Genomic DNA, 17,098 nt, shown 5'->3' on the forward strand with positions numbered 1-17,098 from the left:
AAATTTTGTCTAACTGATTTTTAAGAGTAAATATTATTGACATGTACCTGAATGATATAACTGTTTTGCTATGAAACGAAGTAGTAACTGTATTCTTTGAGTATGTTGGATGTTAATTTAGATTCGGGAAAACTGGATATTAGAAAGACCTTACATACAGTGGATTGGGTTCTTGTTGCATATATGAAACTTTGAATCTTGAATGTTGAGGTTTAGCAGATCGTGTTCAATGACTAGGACTTAATACTAGTGCAAGAAAACCAAAGATAATGACAAGGCCGACTCAATACTTGATACAATTATGAACTTGAACCTTGACCTTCATGAGTTTAAGTTCATAGTTTAACGACTCAAAAATGAGTTTTAATTTTTGCAGCTATTTAATTTTTACAAGTAAAAGATGTGGGTAACAATCTAGACTCGAGATTATGAAGGTGAAGAAAACCACTTGTTTAACTAATTTTCTCCCAGAGTAAGGAGATACGACAATGATTGAGGAAAATAACTTTCAATGTCATAAGAATAACTGAAAAATGGCTAAGGAAAACTAAGAATTTAAATGAAGCTGAAATAGTGCCTCAGGGAGAGGTGATGACCTCATGTTCATGATCTCCACCATTTTTTACTGATGAAGTTGTTCAATGTCCCTTTGTAGGTGAACTTGAACAGTTGACACCCATACATTGGAACAAGTTCCAATCCAACTTCAGTTGACAATATGGGTTAGTCACTGTAGGAGCCTGAAGAAGAATAAACATGCAAAGGATACCCTAATTGTGGTAGACCTAGGCTATGTGGAAGACACCCATGGACCTGTAAAAGACCCAAATATGGAAGGTTCAATTGGAGTAGTGGAAGGAGATAGAAAAACAACAATAGACTCAAGTGCTCCTCATTTAGTGGCATTGGGAAACATTTTTTTATTCCAAACCCCCCAAAGCAAAGGTCCCACAAGTGGCTTGAGCTCTCTATTAATAAGAAGCACAATATTGTCCATGTTACAATACCATTCAAAGATATGGTAACTATCTAGGAAAAACAACCAAAAGAAAAATGCGTAAGGTAGATGCTATGATGGAGGTTGATGAGGACACTAGGCACTGGGTGGAAGACACATTTAAGGCCATTATTGATAAGGGTCGTGACGAAGTACCCTTGCAAGAGTTCAAAGTTGAAATAGATGATTTGGGCCTAGCCATTAAGACATTTGATATGAATGTCTTTGACTCCAACAACAAAAGAATATCCTATAGGTTTTGGAAGGATTGGAAAGACAAAAGGGGGAGTTGAAGCAGTCTTTGAAGTGAATGGCAGAGTATATTCATGCCATATAATATCCAAATTCCTTGCCCTTGATAGAAGTCCCTACAAGTGTAGATGTCAAGTCCTTTGTGAACCAAAAACTTCTGGTCCAAATCCAAAGTGATAGGGTTGTGTCCAAAACATTTAGTGACTTGATATATAGTTACACCAATGAAGGGGTAAGTTATATTGTCAACCTTTCTAAAATTCACAAACGTTTTGATACAATTACTAATGTGCTAGAAAGTTGAGTTCTAAGCTCTTTAATTATCACCTTGTTGCTATCAATAAACATGCAATCAACATACAATACAATAATTAACAATTGATCATCAATGAACTTAATGTAAAAACATGTAAGTGATCAAAACATATATTAAAAAAGGGCATTTCATCTAATTTTGGTAAAATTAAATAAGTTCAAGATTGGTCTATCTGATTCTCAAACATGCTCATGAGATAAATAGTTTACTAGGATTATCTGGTTTCTACCATCAATTTATTAGCAAAATGTGTTGCATATTTAATCAATTTAACCAGGGAAATTTTTATTATTATAAATGGGCCCCTAAATGTGAATAGGATTTTGAAATGAAGGCACTACCAATATCTACACTTGTTCTTGGTATTCTAGATTTTATACATGCATAGGTGGTGCTGTGATGCAAAATAATTAAGTAGTATGTCATGAGACAAGAGACTTGTTACCACCAAAATAAATATTCTTAAATAATCAACCAATTTTGTGCCATTGAGGGGATTACATCTAATAAGATTGACTGGAGAATACTTAGATTCACTCGAAATAGGTTAGACTCAAGGGTAACAACAAATGTAGATGAAACTACCTTTGGCCCTTCATGGCTAACAAAGTACTAGACCCCGTAGGTGTAGGAGAAAGGCCATCATATGTATGATTGCTGACAATGCATTCATCATACGTTACCCTATGTAGTCCATTAATAAATGTTGTGATGTCTAATTTGTCTCCAAGTGGGAGATTGTTGTGATGTGGAGCCCAATCAGACTTAGAGGTTTATTCGGCACAGTTTTCTCCCCATATTATTTCTATGGGGGTTTGGGGGTAGTGCCTCCTAGACGAGGTCAAGGGGAAGTGCCCTTGCGGGGTCTTGGGGTAGCTAGTGAACCTGAATGTTATGATGAAGCTGTGCAAGTGGATACAAAGATTCAGTGGGAGTCTGCAATGAAAGAAGAAATGAATTCTTTGCTGAAAAATAAGACATAAGATTTATGCAAGTAAAAAGGCTTTACATAATAAATGGGTTTACAGGTTAAAAGAAGAGGATGGAGGTAAGAAAAGATTTAAAGCCAGGTTAGTTGTAAAAGGATTTGCACAAAAAAAAGGGCATTGATTTTGATGAGATATTTTCTCATGTTGTTAAAATGACTTCTATTCACATTGTTTTAAGTATTGTGGCTATTGAAGATTTGCATTTGGAGCAACTTGATGTTAAAACAACATTTCTTCATGTTGATTTGGATGAAGAGATATATAAAGCATAACCATAGGGATTTGAGGTCAAAGGTAAGGAGGACTTAGTGTACAGATTAAAGAAAAGTTTATATGGCTTGAAGCAAGCACCTCGGCGATGGTCTCTAAAATTTGACAGGTTTATGCATGAGCGTGGATACAGTAGGTGTCATTCAGATCATTGTGTTTATTTTAAGAGGTTGGATGATGACAACTACATTATTTTATGTTTATATGTTGGTGATATGCTTGTAGCTGGATCTAACATGGAACACATTAAGGGGCTGAAATACCAGTTAGCATGTGCATTTGATATGAAGGATTTGGGGGCAGCAAGACAAATCCTTGGTTTGAAGATTTGCAGATATAGGAGGAACATGAAATTGACTTTATTTCAAGCTGATAATATTGAGGTGTTGTAATGTTTCTTTATGGAGAATGCTAAAGTTGTCAGCACAACTTTACTTGGTCATTTGAAGTTGACTAAGGTGATGTGTCCCAAGACACAAGAAGAGGAGGATAAGATGTCCAAGGTACCTTATGCTTCAGCTGTAGGAAGCTTGATGTGTGCTATGGTATGTACAAGGCTAGATATTGCACATGCAGTGAGAGTTGTTAGTAGGCATATGAGTCATTTAGGAATTGAGCATTGGAATGCAATTAAACGGATTCTCATATATCTGAGAGGAACATCTAGTAAGTGTTTACACTTTGGGGGCTCTACTACTAATTTACAGGGCTATGTTGACTTAGATTTGGTAGGAGATATTGATACTAGGCAGAGTACTATAGGTTATGTATTTACTGATGGTTGGGTAGTAGTGAGCTGGGTTTCTAGGTTGCAGAAGGTTAATACTTTATCCATTATAGAGGTAGAGTATGTTGCTACTATAGAGACAACCAAGGAGATGATATGGCTTCAGTTCTTCATGGAAGAGTTGAGACATCCACAAACGGATAATTATTTTCTCATAGATAGCCAGAGTGCCATTCATCTTGCAAAGAATTCAGCTTTGCATTCAAAGACAAAACACATATAGTTGCGGTACCATTTCATTTGATTAGTTTTGGAAGATGGATAGTTAAAGATGGAGAAGATACATATAGATGATAATCTAGCAGATATGTTTAGAAAGGTCATAACAAAGGAGAAGTTGAACTCCGCATCAGCTTCGGTTGGTCTTCTAGACTGAACAGAATAAAATGATAGAAACGTCTAGGGTGGTTTGATATTCTAGTAGGAGCTATAGGTTTAGTAGTGCTATGATCAGTCTTTAAGTGGGAGGTTATTATTGTGGAGTCTGATCAGTCTCCAAGTGGGAGATTGTTGTGATGTGGAGCCTAATCAAACTCAGAGGTTTATTCAACACGATTTTCTCTCCATATTATTTCTACGAGGGTTTGGAGGCAACGCCCCCAAGATGGGGTCAACGGGTAGTGCCCTTGCGAGGTCCTAGGGCAACGCCCCAAGTGCATTCCCTGTCACAGTATAGGGTGGGGTCAAGGGGCAACGCTCCCGAAGCCAAAAATGACCTTATATTGTATAAGGTGTCAGCTACTATTTTTCTATTATTCTAGCCCTAATTTTGTAAGCAGCAAAAAGCTTGTATAAAAAGGCTTAGGGTTAGGGATTTTCATAATGTGTGATGTGAAAATTGGTTCTTACGTTGGTATTGAGCTGTAAGGGATTACAGATTGTAATTAGGTTGTAATCATTGGATAATAATAATATTGGACTTGCTATTGGTGGATGTAGCCTAGGGATTGGGTGAACCACGTTAAATCTTGGTGTCTTGTGTTCTCTTCTATGCAATCTATTATTTTTTGATATTGGTTATATTTGCATGTAACTATTATTTTTGTCTGAGGTTAATCCTAACAATGAAGAGGGCCATCTTCGTAACTACTTTGCCCATATAGGAAGAATCTATTATATCATAATATTAGTGTTAATCTTTGTAGGAATGTAGAGAGGAGAGATAAAGCTACATGGAATAACAAAGAGAGAGAAATTCATCAAGACAATATTTGGTTGCTAAAATAACCATTGATCATGGTAGATCACAACATATTTAAATTACCAGCTCAAGAGGTAGGCTCGCCTTGACGAGCCATATTTCAAGTCAAGTCATGTCAAAAGACCAATGGATTCATCAAGATGCAAAATTATGATGTCAGTGAGACATTCCTTATGTCTCACCAAAATTGAGGTTTGTTGGGAAGACAAAAGATCAAAGTGAGATGGTAAACATTCCTTGAGGGGCATAATTACCTTGATCAAGTAAAGAGTCAATGAGAGTTGTGTGCTTTGTTGAGGGGTTATATCTTGAGGACAAGGGTTATTTTTGGTCAGAGTATTATCTTGTTGTGATATTGCTACCATGATTCAAATGTGTAGCTTGAGTCAAATTTATTCATCTATGTTTCATGATCAATAGTGGTTCACAAGAACTCATCTCACATAAAAATGAATGGACCACTTTGCACTCATTCAATTGCTGATTAATATAAATGGGAGCTAGCCTACCAACTATTAATGAACTAAAAAAATGGTATAATAGAACTATATAGTTTAATTAGCACAGTGTAGGATTTTATCTACATTTATTTAAATGTTCAACTTTGTCATTGAATAGTGGTTTAAGTATAGCATCACTATTACACAATAGCAATTTTTTTTGTTTTATTTCCACACACACACACACACACACACACACACACACACACACACACACACACACAAACACACACACACACACACACACATACACGCACACACACACACACACATGTGCACACACACACACACACATGCACACACGCACACACACACACACACACACACACACACACACGCACACACACACACAAATAAAGATTATAATAATATAATGTTGTGATCATGTAGTGTGATAATTAAGTGGTTACATTATTGATGATGACAACCAAGAATTAAATCGTCATTAAGATCACATGGTGTTCATGTTGAGGGTGGGTTGCCAATGTGAATGTATTAATGGTTATCATAAAAAGGATGAAATACATTAATGAAGAGGAAGAGAATGTGAAGAAGACAAAGGATAGGAGAGGAAGACAAAAGAAATTGTGGAGGACATAGTTGGAGGATGAGAAAGATGGTAGTGTGTCAATGCCTTTAGGCCAGTCAAGTTGTAATGTCAAGGAGGATGTCCCCATTTATGGCCTCATATAAACAACACACACACACACACACACACAAAAATTAAAGATTATAATAATATAATGTTGTCATCATGCAGTGTGATAATTAAGTGGTTACATTATTGATGACGACAACAAAGAATCAAATCGTCATTAAGATCACATGGTGTTCATGTTGAGGGTGGGTTGCCAATGTGAATGTATTAATGGTTATCATAAAAAGGATGAAATACATTAATGAAGAGGAAGAGAATGTGAAGAAGACAAAGGATAGGAGAGGAAGACAAGAGAAATTGTGGAGGACATAGTTGGAGGATGAGAAAGATGGTAGTGTGTCAATGCCTCTAGGCCAATCAAGTTGTAATGTCAAGAAGGATGTCCCCATTTATGGCCTCATATAGAACAAGGGCCAAGCTAAAAGTCTTTGTACTTCAACACTGAAAGAAATAGTCATAATAATAAATCTCCTATTTAGCAATGAGTACTAAGTAAAGATGAATTTAAACAGGAAACCAAAGGTAAACTAGGCATGTTAATTACATGATGTATTATCAAAGAAGTCAGGAATAGTTGGTAAGTAAATAAAAATAAAAATCAAGAGGCCTTAATGGGAGTGAAGATCATTAGAAGAATAGGCTTTTAAAAGGCCACTTAGAAGGGGACTCACATATAGTTGTTAATTCAACCTTGGCAGGAATACATCTAAACTAGAAAAATATGATTGGCTCAACCAAATTTTGATAATCTTGGCTTCTTTTAGTAAATTTATTATCTTACATATGTTTGGAAAAAGAAATGGTGTGACATACAAGGTGGAAAAAACTTAATCAATCTTATAGACATGGGCCGTAGGTCATTTCAATCTTCAAATAGAATGAAATTACAATTATGCAAGTTGAAGTATGTTGTACTCTAATAATTTAGTGATAGAATGGATGACACCAATGTAAAGCATTCATTTATTGATTGGAAGAATCAACATATTGGGAAAATATTGCACATGGTCTTTTAAAGAATGAAAAGTCCCGAGTGTAGAGATCTAATAGGTTGATACAAGAACATCTTGGGTTTCTTGCAATCTTGTGTCACCCAAAAAAGCTTTCTTTCAATTTTTCTATTAATTGTTCCTTTAGGGTGGGTTTTTAGTGTTCTAGATAGTGATTGATCTAGTGATCTCTTTGTCTTATGTGGTCCTTATGGTGTGTTCTAGACATCCTGATGAACCTTTGTCTAGCTCTACATTATGTTTTATTCCTTTTGAGAGAAGTTATTATAAGATTGGTCTAGTCTTATATTGCTTTCCTTTTCTAACAACCAGGTTGACTTGATTTGGATTGTGAAGATGTTTTGTTATTAACAAAGCTGATTGGCACACTGTTCTATGTTCTTATAAATGTGGTCAACCTTCTTGTGTGCTTGTATGTCATGATGCATCTAATTGAGCACATTCTTATAATTTGGGTCCTAACCTATTGGTTGTAATATGTTTCCTTCTCATTGAGATTTGTGATCAGATAAGTCAACTTCTGGTTGACCATCTTATATATAGATAGGATAGTTGTTAGTTTAGGAGTGATAGAAAATGAAGTATAGCTTGAAGGCTAGCATTTGATTTTGTAAATTTATTTAGGGTTGCATGCTTGGAATGTAAGACTGCATATTGGTAGGCCGAAATGGATTAAAAATCTTAGTTCTACGTCAATGAGATTATTGGTTTAGAATATATGATCCATTTCTTTTGTAATTGAGTTGGTTTATTCACTATGGTGTTTCTAGTTGCAATATTTTGGAGTTGCAGATTTATTGTTTTTGGGGTGGTAGTGCCGAGGATTTGATGTAGTGCAAGGTAGGAGAATCCCTAAGGAGATGTCCTAGTCCCCAACAAATAGCCACACATTGGAATATAATCAATAACACAAAGATTTAGATCCAAAACAACATCAATTCTCATAACAAAATCATAAAATTTACATCCAACATGCCCGATTGTAAGGCCTTTTGGGTTGTGGCCAAATACAATGCAATTACAATTATAGTTCTCCAAGACCTCGCAAGATCCAAACTCTAGCTAGCCCAGACACACAATTTGGTAGAGTGCAAGATCCAGACTCTAGCTAGCCCAAACACACATTCTCCTAGAGAACACCTAGAAGAATCTAAACTTGTGCTCGTAAGTCACAAGCAAACTTCTTGTCTTCCAAGCCCATATTTAGCTACTAGCTCTTCTAAACTTCACTCCTTTTGGCTACTCCATGCTAGTCTCCATGTTGAATCATGACTCTAGACTTCACAAGACTCCCTACTTATACTAAACAAAGCCCCAAGTCGGCCTAACATGTTACATTAAATAAACACACATTAAATACATCCTCAAGCCACAAGTCAGCTTAGCAATAAATCTTAAATACTTGAGATAACTAAATACTGAGGACAAGCCCCAAGTTTACAATCATAACTAACTCATATGACCAAATAAGAATAGGTGCACTTAGGCATAGGTCCACGTGTCATTCAAAGATCCAAATCCAAGAGTACGAACACCAACTCCCTCAAATTGAAGCTTTCAGAAATAATCTCCAAACTTTGCCAGTAAATCAATAACATGTTACTAGTCACCACAAAAAAGGCATTAACTCCAAGATGATTACTCCAAAATTTATGCACACTTAGGACAAGGTTCCCAAATGTGCCGCAAACACATTCCCAATTGCACAAACCTCAAGTCCACAAATCTGAGTCTGATGCTCCTACATACAGGATTGCTAACTATCGTAGGATGCTCCTACATCAAACACCCCAAGTGCAAAGAAATGATGTTCTTAACAATTGAAAGAAAAAATTTCAGGGTTCAACACGCAAACCTCAAAATAGTTCTTCTCATGCATATTTTCCATCACAACAGCTTGTACACTCTTGCCTTTGTTCCACTTTTGTGAATCTTTTCCTGCAACTGCCATTTTCACATGTTTCTTTGGTGTGCAACATGTCTGTTTTCAATGCCGATCTCTTACCCTTCAAGAATATCTAAATGCAACTTGGCTACAAAAACTTAGGTTCCTCCTACCAAGTTGTGCGTTCTTTAAAGGAATCAGGGAATGCTTTGTACCTCACTTCTCAACAATAAACACATTCTTGACACAATCATGCCCCACCCTACAATCATATTGCCAAGGTCTACGAAATAATACGTGACAACTACTTGTATCCACAATATCACCCAATACTTGATCTTGTCCAATCTAAAAACTAATAAGACATTGCTCCCTCACCTCCAAAGAATGTTTATCTTGCAACCAACTGATCCTATAAGTACAAAGATGTTACACTCTTCAAACCAAGTTTTTGAACCATCTCCTCACCAACTGGGTTATCAATACTACAACCATCTACAATTACATTCTGACATTTAACTTCAGACATAGTAGTCCTTAACAAATTCTTCCTTTGACAAGGTTCTTATACCTTTTTAACAAGTAACACTCACTGAACCAAGAAATTATCCCCCTCTGTCTCAAGCTCATTCAATGAATCCACATTCTTTTGTACCACAACAATTCTTCTATTCCTATCAGTATTGGGACATTCAAAAGATCTATGACCTTTTTCACCACATTTTTAGGACATACCTTTACACACAAGCTTTCCTTTTCTTCTCTTCTTCTCAACAGGTTTTGGTTCATCCTCCACAATCTGTTTATCCTTCTCAGAGTGTTCCTTCTTCTCCTGCCCTCTACAATTACCTTGATGTCTTCTCTTCAACTTTTCTTCTTCTCTTAGAGCATACACATAAGTAGCCTTAACTGAAGCAATATTCAACATATCAATCTCATCGTAAATATTGAATCTCAAGCCATTAATATATCTAGCCACCTTTTTCTTTAGAAAATTCTCTATGTCCAAACCAAATAGTTAACTTGTAGAACTCCTCAGTATAATCTTTCATAGACAAATGCTTCTTCTCTAGATTCTGTAACCTCTTAAGAAACTAAAGTTCTTAATTAGAGGGAATGAACTTAGCCTTCAATTTTGTCACCATCAATCTCCATCTAGTGATCTCCATTTTACCTTCCTCTTCTCTATCTCTTTGTAATTATTTCCACCATAAAACATCCCGTTTCAACTTATTTTGTGCCAACCTCACTTTGAGTGGGTCTCTAATATCCTCTAACTCAAAGTAGTCTTCCAACACACCAATCAAATCTATCAGGTCTTCAGTACTCAGAGTATCTAAGAAATTAGAAACATCCATCTTATGCTTCAACTTCAACTCATTTCCACATCTATCCAACTGACCAATTCTATCTTCCACACGTCTCTCCATGCAACAAGTTATGTCTTCACAAATAGATCCAAGAGCTTCAAAGTCTTCAACAATTTCTTCATAACCATCTTTAGTACCCACATTCCTTGGTACACCAACTATAGCTCTCATGATCTCAACGATCATGTCATTCTTCATCAACTCCATCTCAGATCTAAAATTTTCTTTAAATTTCTCTATAATCTTAGTCTCCACAACATCATAGAGACTTGCAATTTTCCAAGGGTCCAATCTTCTCAGAGACATCTTCCAAGATCTTCGCAAAACAAAGCAACAAATCCACAAGATCAACTAGCTTCACAAGATCAATTCGCTCTAATACCACTTGATGCAATGCAAGGTAGGAGAATCCCCAAAGGAAATGTCCTAGCCCCCAACAAATAACCACGCAATGAAATATAAACAATAATAGAGATTTAGATCCAAAACAACATAATTCTTATAACATAATTATAAGATTTACATCCAATATGTTCGACTATAAGGGCTTTTGGGTTGTGGCCAAATACAATGCAATTACAATAATAGTTTTAAAAGACCTTGCCAGATCCAAACTCTCGGTAGCCTAGACCCACAATCTAGTAGAGAACGCCATCAAACAAACTTCTTATTTTTCAAGCCCACACTTAACTACTAGCTCTGCTAAACTTCGTTCCTTTCAGTGACTCCATGTTGGTCTCCATGTTGAATTATGACTCTAGACTTCACAAGACCGCCCTACTTATACTAAACCAAGCCACAAGTCAGCCTAGAAAGTTATATTAAATAAACAATCACATTAAATATAGCTTCAAGCCACAATCAACTTGGAAACAAACATTAGATACCTGAAATAACTAAATGCTTAGGACATGCCCCAAGTTTACAATCATAACTAACTCATATGACCAAATAAGAATACACACTATTAGGCATAGGTCAACGCCGCATCCAAGTGTCCAAATCCAAGAGAACAAATGCCAACTCCCTCGAACATAAGCTCATGGAAAGAATATCCAAAGTCTGCCAATAAATCAGGAACACATTACCACCCACCACCAAAAAGGCTCTAACTCCAAGAAAATTACTCCAAACTTTATGTGCTCTTAGGAAAAGGTTCCCAAATGTTCCTTGAGAACATCCTCAACTGTATGAACCCTAAGTCCAAAAATCTATGCTTGATGCTCCTGCATATAGGATTGCTGAGTACCTTAGGATGCTCCTACATCAGGATTTGACCTACATTATCAAATAACTTTCACAAGGTAGTTAAGAAGGGATTTTTTGCCAAATGTCGAATGTGAAAGTTGATGAAAGCTAATCAATTGGAACTTTGACATTGTGAATCCCTAGATCTATTGGTTGTGGGGTGTCAGAGTGTATAATTGCAAAAGACTTGCAGAAGAGAACAACAAATGAATTGTTGGCTTGTATGAGTTATCAACTGTGGTTGATGAACCTAAGTTACTAATTGTTTTTCTTGATGTTGGGAAATCTTGGAGGACTTGTTGTGGGATGATGGAAGGTAGATATGACCTACAAGTGTAGAATATTTTCATAAGAACAAATTAAAAGAAAGATGTTGAAGGTTGTGAACTTGTTTGTGAGTTAAGTAGGCATCTCATGGGTAGATAGATAACTAAATGGAGGTAGCTTGAAGGTATGTTCAAAATATCATCAAAGGAAGGACAATTTAATTCTTGCAACTAGATCATTGAGGTTAGACAATTGCACTATGGGTCAGGAGAGATGTCACTAAAAAAAAGAATGAACTATAGTCAATTAGGGTAGATGATGTCTGATTCCATAGGTAAGGTGAGAAATAAAATTAGAGATGCATTGGGAGGAATGCCTGTTGAAGAGATGAAGCTATTGCAGATGCACTTTCTAAAAAGGAGTTTAGTAATGATGGAGAAGTTGAAGTTGCAAATGTCTAGTTGGTATTCACTGGTTAAGGAAAAACTTGTTTGGTCTATTGGAAGGATGACCTGAAGGAAAATGATGCAAATTGAGGTTGTTGCTATGGTTGAGGTAAAAATTCTTGAGGTAAAGAAGCTTGTAGATACTTAGACCTCAAAATTTTTAGAGCTTAACATGGATGTCAATGTAGCTGATTGGATCCAATGAGTTAGTTGAGGATTGTCTTATTATTAATATATGCAATGTCATTTCTCATGTTGAGGAGGTTGACCTAGTTGAGGGTGGAATTGAATCTCCTTTGGTTGAAATGATAACCTAGTAAGGTTCTTTGAAGAGTTCAACACTATTGAGATTAGTTGAAGGGATAATGATAGTTATTCTTGGGGTCATCTAGTATGTGCATGCAAATGATGTCTCCTACCATTTCTAGATGCATTAGGGCTCCTGCTGCAGTGTCTCCATTGCTGGCTAGCATGGGAGGCATTACTTTGGGTGGTAATGCTTCTTCCTCCCTTGGTTTTCTAGCTGCTATCGATGGATTTTTTGCTTCTATCCTAAAGGGTACCTTCAAGATTAAGAGTTCCTCCTTATTTCCTTCCTCTACAGCTGTGATGATGGTTATTGAGGTAGACAAGGGTTTGGTGGTTTTTGTTGCGCTTGTGAGTCTAAGTACATCTATTCAGGGCAACACTAGAGCTTTTGGTAAGCTTTCTTATGTTGCTAAGGTTGCAATTGTGTCATCGGTTCCCTCATAGGGGAAGGTTCCCTGTCATGTTTGTTCCCCTTTCTTTCTCAAGCTAGAGAAGGACGTAGTGCAAGATATTAAGAGGATATTGACACCCTTTATGATCATGTTGTGGTCTATCACTTTTAGGGTTTTGGGACGAGTCTAGCAAAGTTGCATGATTGGATTTTAAGAGTATGAGAACCAATGTTATCTAGTCTTGTGCACCTTTTCCCCATGGATAAGGGGTTCTTCATTGCTAATTTTGATGATACATGGGATCAAAATTTGATCCTTTGTAGCCATTCTTTTACCCAATCGAATCAATTTCCATTGATGGTAAAACCATGACATCACGATTTCTCCCTTGCTACTAAATCATTTTCTAAGTTTCTGATTTGGGTTCGCCTCCATAACCTTCCTCTTCATCTCTGGTTTGATTCCCTATTGGAAGCTGTAGGTGAGGCTATTAGTAACTTCTCGATGGTTGATGAAGATTTGTCAAATATTTTGCATTCCACTTATGTGGGAATCCTTGTTGAGGTGAACATTTCAAAGGGTTTACTGTAGAAATATAAAGTTGGGCTTCCTAATGGAGACAACTGAATTCAAACACTAGATTATGAAGGGATTCCGTTTGGATGTAGAAAATGCTACAACACATGGACTTTGATAGGTCATTGCAGTCTTCAAAGGCCAAAAACTAATAAGGGTTCTTCTTGGTGGAAGGGGGTTTCTTTTGATCATTATACTATTGCTAAGAAGCTTTCTCAGGCTTCCCTTGTTCTTGTTATGATTGTTGCTACTTGTGTTTTTGTGGGTAGTGAGATGGCTCGTTTGGTTGTTCAGGTTGTGGTTCCTATTAGTGTTAGTTTTGTTGTCCTTTTTCCCTCTGCTAGAACTATTGTTGTTGGATCTTCCCATCTCTCTTTTGTTAGTTCTTCTAAGGCAAATTTTCTTATTCTAGACTCGCTGGTTGCGGTCTCGTTGGTTGAGAAAGGGTAGATCTCAGTTATTGGAAAATACCATAAGAAGTCCTCTCCTCACTTCAAAGTGAATCCTCGCTGCCATAAGAAGGGAGGTAAAGGAAAATCCTAGTGTTTTCCTTGTTTAAGTGGGTTGAGGGTTTCTCTCCCTAAAGGAAGATTAGGACTTCTTTTCCTTTTTGCAATTGGTCTTTCTTTGATCTATCTTTGTTTGCCACTTCTCGTCGATCTATAGAGGACAACCATACCTTTGTTTGTTTACTTGGTGGAAAAATTTCTTATTTGTGGAGTTCTATATCTTCTTTAAAATCTATTTGTACGGGGTTTCATGTCCTCTCAAAACTTACTTTTACCCTTAATAAAAAAATATTATTGTGATTGGCAAGTGTGAGAGTATGAATGTTGATGGAATATTTGATAAGAACAAGGATGTTGTGGATACGATTTTCACTTACGATGATGATCCTATTATAGCTAAAGAGTTATAGATTGCTTTATTTCAGTTGAATAGTGATTTTTTGTACGGATCATTTAGTAGATGTGAGAGAAAATATTTGTTACTTGATTGATGTTGGTACTAATCAAGTTGCTTTTGTGGGAGATATTATTGTTACATGTGTGTTAATGTAAGTATGGAAATATGAGCAACATTTTTTGGTAGGAAAAGATATGTGTGGATGATAAGGATGAACATACCTGAGAGTGAGGATGAATATAGATTTGAGGACTATCATCTAGAAGATCAAGCGACTAAAGATTAGGGAATAAAAAGTATTTTGCAGAAGGTGGTTAAGAGTGTTACTAAGGGTGTACAATTAGAGAAGAATCTGGCTAGATTCTAGAGGCATATTTTTGGTGTAAGCATATTTCGTGATTGTTTAGTCAACACTTGTGATCATATTTATGAACCTGAGGAGTTGAAGAAGGGTTTGATGGATGGATTTGAAGCAGTGAAGTTTTGAAGGTCAATAAGAACTAGATAGTGTTGTAGTAGTAGTGCCAGACAAAGATAGTGACCTTGATGACATTAATTTATAAAAAGGATCAGAATGGTGGATTTAGAGGATCTTATGAGTTCATTTTTGTGAATGCATTGATTATAAAGTATGATAAATTGTCTGACATAAATGATGATAAGTGGTTGAAGACATCAAGAGAATTTGTGGAGTAGAGTACATATCTAGTGCTTGATTGTGTTTCTAATCAATTTGGCCTTGTCGATAGATTTTTTGTCTGGTCTATTTCTATACAGAGGTTGTGTGAATCAAATTGAAGAAAGCAGAGAGTTGTGGTGTGCAAGTTTGTGTTCTTAGCCACGAGGGTTGGAAATTGAAGGTCAAAATGGAGATTGGAGATCTGATGTGAAATTCTTTTGCATCATCAAAATGAGGGGCTCTCTTTTTTCATCAACCTTGAGTGTCTGATGTTGAACATCTTGGGTTATTGGCAATATTGCATCACTCAAAAAATGTTTTCTTTTAGTTTATCTATTTTCTATTCTATTTGGACAAATTTTGATGGTCTAGGTAGTGATCGATTCAATGGGATTATTATCTTATGCGGTCTTTATGGTGTTTTCTAGAAATATTGGTGTATCTTTTTCTAGCTTCACATCATGTTCTATTCCTTCTCGAAGAAGTTATCATAACATTGGTTTAGTCCTATATCCTATTTTCCTACTCCAATGACTAGGTTGACTTGATTCAACTTATGATGGTATTTTATGATGAACAAATCTAATTGAAGCATTTTTCTATGTTCTAATACATTTTTCCAACAATCTTGTATGTTTGCATGTCATGATGGATCTATTTGAGGGTGTCTTTATAATCTGGTTGTAATATGTTTTCTTCTCATTGAGATTTGTTTATGATTGGATAAGTCAACTTGTGGTTGACAATCTTGTATATAGGTAGGGTAGTTTTTGTTATTTTAGGAGTTCTAGTTGTAGAAGGACAACTTGAAGTAAGCATACGATTTTGTAAATAATTAGGCCTCTATGAATGGAATGTAAGACTACATATCGATAGGCCAGTTGGATCTAAATTCTTGTTTCTTTGTCAATGAGATTATCATTTTATCCCAATCAATTTGTTCGTTTGGTATTTGAGTTGGTTTATTCTATTGTGGTGTTTCTAGATGCAAGATTTGTAAGGCCTCCCCCTGACCCGTTATAGCTTAGATGTTTTGTGTACATTTTGATAATTCGAGACTTTGATATTTTGATAGATTTAGATAGATAGTGGATTTGCCTTATCTATAGATTTGATACTTTTGCAGTGTTGTACATTGTATGTGTTTAAAGAACCTGTTATTATATAGGAAGTATTTGGACCTCTTTGGGAGCAGTTCTATGATATAATATTATCAGATTTTGATGCAAGGCAAAATGTTAATTTTCAGTGTATGGATGAATATTAGTTTGATTATGATGCTTGTGTATGGATGAATATTAGTTTGATTATGATGCTTATGATGATAGGAAAGGATATTTAATTTGAATTATGTTAATATAGATATTATTGTTATCTTCATTTACATTACATATGCTTATTTGATTCCTTGGACTGCTGATGCTCAAGTTTGATGTGCAGGAAGTGGAACCATGGAAATTTTACGAGGAAACAAGCCATAGACACATGTTTAATGACTCTGCCAAGGTGAATTTTTGTAAGATTCGTAAACCTCATTATGATGTGCTTATTTTGTGAATGTGTGATGTGTGTGTGTGGTATGGTCTTCATGCATAGATTTGAATGTGTTACGGGTAACGTTTTAGTGCATTTGTGTGTGTCACTTGACACTTGTACTAGTTATGGGGAAATGACATGTTGTTCATTAATGGATCATGTGGCCACCTTGCTCCGTGTTATATGCCTCCATTGGGAAACTTGATTATTGTCTTAGTTAGAAGGGGACAAGGTTATTACCTTAGGAAAAGAAATTTGAAATTTGAATTGCCTAGCTTTAGGAGGGTCATAAAGTAACTCTAAGGCCAATTGTGATTAAAACTAACCTTACCCATGTTAGTACTATAGGTTAGGGGGTTATTTATGACCTCTATGGTGTCTAGTGGACCTAGGAGACCCCATGAAAATGACATTTTCCATTAAATCCGAAAATAAGAGGGTTATAAATAGAGACATGGTTAAATTGAAACTCACTTGGCAACTCTCTACTTTTAGAGACTAATA

At 36.0% G+C, this 17,098-nt stretch overlaps 1 pseudogene; it reads left to right on the forward strand.

Annotated features, from left to right (window-relative positions):
• Positions 1–1,053: 1,053 nt before the first annotated feature.
• Positions 1,054–17,098, forward strand: part of LOC149571185 (septin and tuftelin-interacting protein 1 homolog 1-like) — a 122,780-nt pseudogene continuing 106,735 nt past the window's right edge.

This window comes from Cupressus sempervirens, chromosome 2, assembly GCF_028749045.1.
Source record: "Cupressus sempervirens isolate cs-2001-9-10 chromosome 2, ASM2874904v1, whole genome shotgun sequence".
Taxonomy (NCBI): Eukaryota; Viridiplantae; Streptophyta; class Pinopsida; order Cupressales; family Cupressaceae; genus Cupressus; species Cupressus sempervirens.